This window comes from Camelina sativa, chromosome 10 (assembly GCF_000633955.1).
Source record: "Camelina sativa cultivar DH55 chromosome 10, Cs, whole genome shotgun sequence".
Classification (NCBI taxonomy): Eukaryota; Viridiplantae; Streptophyta; class Magnoliopsida; order Brassicales; family Brassicaceae; genus Camelina; species Camelina sativa.
In genome coordinates, this window is record NC_025694.1 from 17560103 (window position 1) to 17564448 (window position 4346).

The window sequence follows — 4346 nt, forward strand, 5'->3', positions numbered from 1 at the left end:
AGAAAGGATGATCTTCTGCGATTCTATGCTCAGCTAGTATATCGGCACTTTTGTTTGATTTGTTCTGTTGACAGATCTTGTAAACGTTTTATTTAATCGACCAAGACATTTCGAAACAGAAGACATTAGTGAGTCGTTAAAAATAAGATTTTTTTTAATATAAAGAGTTTAAAAATAATATAACATTTAGCTTGACTGATGTTGTGTCACTTTTGTTTGTTGAATACTAACATTTTTTTATCGGCATTTTTTTTTTCTTAAAAAAAAAAAAAAAAAAATACTAATATATTTTAAAACGTACTTGTTATGTGTTTAATTACGGACTTAACACGATACGCTGTAGTTGGTATAAGTTTAAGTAATCATATAAAAGCGCACAAAACAAGATGCGAATAACACAGTTTGAATAATTTCAGTCTAACTAAGTTTGTTTAGTCACGAAGACTCACGAGAGTCACGATTTTAATCATCCAATTAATTTAATCAAATAGTCATCGAAAGACAACCGGTTTAGTCAAAGATTTTGATTATTTTATAGTTAACAAAAACTATTCATAATATATGGTACGCGTGTGCCCTAGCTAACTACCTCTCTCTCTCTATATAAGACGAAGTTGATGCATTAACACTTCTCAGAAGTCTCTTGTTCTCTAAAGACTTACTTACATATCTCAAAATTCTCAAATATTTTACTAAAGCTTTTTTCTTCCATAAACTAATTAACGTCCAAAGGAATGGAAATTAAGCTACTTGCACTAGTACTAATTACACTAAGTGTAGCATCATGGGATGCTGCAGAGGGAAGATCTCTTAGATCGTCTACGACACCTCTAAATCGTTATAGCTTTCCTCCTGATTTTGATTTTGGCGTTGCTTCTTCCGCTTATCAGGTTTGTTTGTAATGTACTGATCGATAGTTTTTTTTTTTTCGGTAGATTCAATTAGTTTGTTAAAGTAATTAATCAGGATATTTGAATATATATATATGAAATGCAGTATGAAGGTGCAGTAGAAGAAGGAGGAAGGGCCCCGAGCATATGGGATCGTTTTACACATGAATTCCCAGGTTCACCTTTTTTCATTCATCCGTGTTGTTAATTTTTTTTTTGTTATAAAGAACATATCTTTTCCAACGTTTCCAATATCTATACGTAAAAGTGTTATATATTTTTTCAGAAAGGACAAGCATGGACAACGGAGATGTTGCTGTAGACTTCTACCATCGTTACAAGGTTTGTGCGTGCATGCATGACTTTTATTATTTTATACTTGCTTGCTTTGCAGCATTTTTGGTCGTTGGAAACGTGATTGAATTGTGAAATATAAACATAAAAAAATTGGTGGGACATATCTGCATTATCAAGCTTTAAGTTTCAATAGTTATTTTTATTTTTATTTTTCTTTAAACAACTTATATTAATTAAATTGTAAAATGAACAGGAAGACATCAAATTAATGAAGGAAATGAATTTGGATACTTTCAGATTTTCACTATCCCTGGTCAAGAATATTACCAAGTAAGTAAATATTTGGATTTTTTTTTTCCTACTATCAATTTGGAAGAGATACAACTCACGTGACACGTACAATTATATTTTTTTTTACTTTTCTCCCAAGAATTTTTTTTAACCGTTTTATCTATTATATTTTTCAGCTGGAAAACTAAGTGATGGAGTAAATAAAGAAGGGGTTCAATTCTACAAGAATCTTATTGATGAACTTATCAAGAATGGTGAGAATCATAAGATTAAATGGTTGATTATAGCTAAGTTTTGTGTTTGAAATGTTTCTCATCACACTATATGTTTAAACATTCATACAGGTATAAAACCATTTATAACAATCTATCACTGGGATATACCTCAAGCTCTTGATGATGAGTACGGTAGCTTTTTGAGTCCTCGAATCATGTAAGTTAAAAGCTTAGATTCATACACGATATAAATAAGTTTAAAGTACTGCTCTTTCAGTCTTTTGACATTTTTTCGTTGTTGTGTGGTTTTATCCAGAGATGATTTTAGAAACTATGCCAGATTCTGTTTCCAAGAATTTGGAGACAAGGTCAATCTATGGACAACGTTCAATGAGCCATATGTTTATAGCGTTGCGGGTTATGATAGGGGAAATAAAGCAATCGGTCGATGTTCAAAATGGGTAAACAGTTTGTGTGTAGCTGGTGATTCGGGCACTGAGCCTTATTTAGTATCTCACCACCTTCTTCTTGCTCACGCTGCTGCTGCTGAAGAGTTCAGGAAATGTGACAAGGTAAATAAGAAACTACGTCTTCCTAAAAAACAGTTGCTTTAAAAATTTTATTTGCTTTCAACACACACAAAAAAGTGTATGGATATTTCATGTCATTTAATCTATCAAAACGGATTTGAACGCCAAAAAAATTAACAGTTTGATTTATTCTAACTGTGAAACAGATTTCAAAAGATGCCAAGATAGGCATAGTGTTGTCTCCTTATTGGTTCGAGCCATATGACATTAATTCTAATGCTGATAAAGAAGCAGTTGAACGAGCTCTTGTTTTTAATGTTGGTTGGTAAGTTGTCATCTATGTAATCAAAGTTGAAACAAAATAAATAATTTGCTAATCATTTTTTTTTTTTGATTTTCTAATCTTGTTTATTCTACAATTATGTATAGGCATCTTAACCCTTTAGTCTTTGGAGATTATCCCGAAACGATGAAGACAAACGCTGGAAAGAGATTACCTTCTTTCACCAAAGAAGAATCTATGATAGTAAAAAATTCATTTGATTTTATCGGAATAAACTACTACACAACACGTTTCATCGCTCATGATCTTCACGCGGATCTTTCACGGCCTCGATTCACAACCGACCAACACCTGCAATATAGATGTAAGTACCGATAAACAGATTTGATCTCACTTATGTTTGGATTTTTTGTTTTCATATTAAAATATTCACGAACCTACAATTAGTGACTTTGTATTGTATCATTATTTTTTATCAGTGACAAATCGTAGCGGCGATTACATCTCATCAGAATCGGTACGAACATGAATGATATTCACACAACTTTATTTTAAAATTAGTATATCAAACAAATACTTAAATATAACCATTTTTTATTCTATTTTTCTTCAATTTCAGGATGGTTCGAAACTTCTTTGGTCATATCCAGAAGGCTTACGAAAGATTCTTAATTATATCAAAGATAAATACAATAATCCAACTATTTACATCACTGAAAACGGTAAGAACGTGAGAAGCATAATCATGAACATCATTTTATTAATCATCAATAGTTTACTCATATATTATTTTTATATAATAAGAAGTAACCACGTGTAAATGTATAGGTTATGATGACTATGAAGATGGGATACTCACACGTGAAGAGATACTAGAAGATACACCGAGAATAATGTACCTCCAAAAACATCTTCAACATCTCCAGAAAGCAATCACGTAAGAGATTTTCCATTGACCTCTTCAATAAAAACTGATACAGTGTATATGATTAATTAATAAAAATCTTGGGATAATAAATTAATTAATCTTACGAATACAAAATATACAGTGAGGATGGGTGTGACGTAAGAGGCTACTTCACATGGTCGATGTTGGATAATTTCGAATGGGAACATGGATATGGAGTGAGATACGGATTGTACTACATCGACTATTCAGATGGTTTAAAAAGAATTGCTAAAAGCTCGGCCAAATGGTTCAAGCATTTTCTTCAGAGATCCGAAAAGCCAAGGCTAATGGTTCTGTTTGAGAGAGTCAAGAATTGGTGGTCTGCATTACAGATGATCTAAGCTCGCTTGGTGTGCTAGGAGACTAATTCTTCTTTTTGATCAACTTTTTGGGATAAGAATGTATGTGAATATTGATATGTACCATATGTATTACTTGTAGAAAAGAACAAGTTATTTCTTTAGTTTTTTTTTTATATATGTATATATAGAAAATAGCATGTTAATATAGAGATAAATTTCAGAAACTATCATGTTTTGTTTGTAGTTCATATTCAACCTGACTTTCATATATATTAACCCAACATAAGCAAAGATTTCACCAATGCCATTACTGTGTACAGCCAAAATCGTTTATGGCATTCACCTAGATTTAGAAAGAGACCCTTCAGTATTTTCTTCTTTATTTACTTGCTCCCTTAGCCGAAAAATCCTTTCTTCGTGTCCGGACTTAAATGGTTTTTGGCATTAACTATTTTTCTTTCCCCTCTTAATACTTGGCCGAGTATGCGAATTAGCTTTCTTTATCCACGTTCGATTATATAACATCAGGCAACTCCAGCCTATATATTATCGGCCTATATATTATCGGTCTCACCCGTTCAATCACCCT

The 4346-nt window shown here is 32.0% G+C and overlaps 1 pseudogene; it reads left to right on the top strand.

The window, feature by feature from the left end:
* LOC104719206 lies at positions 652 to 3984 on the top strand (annotated as a pseudogene).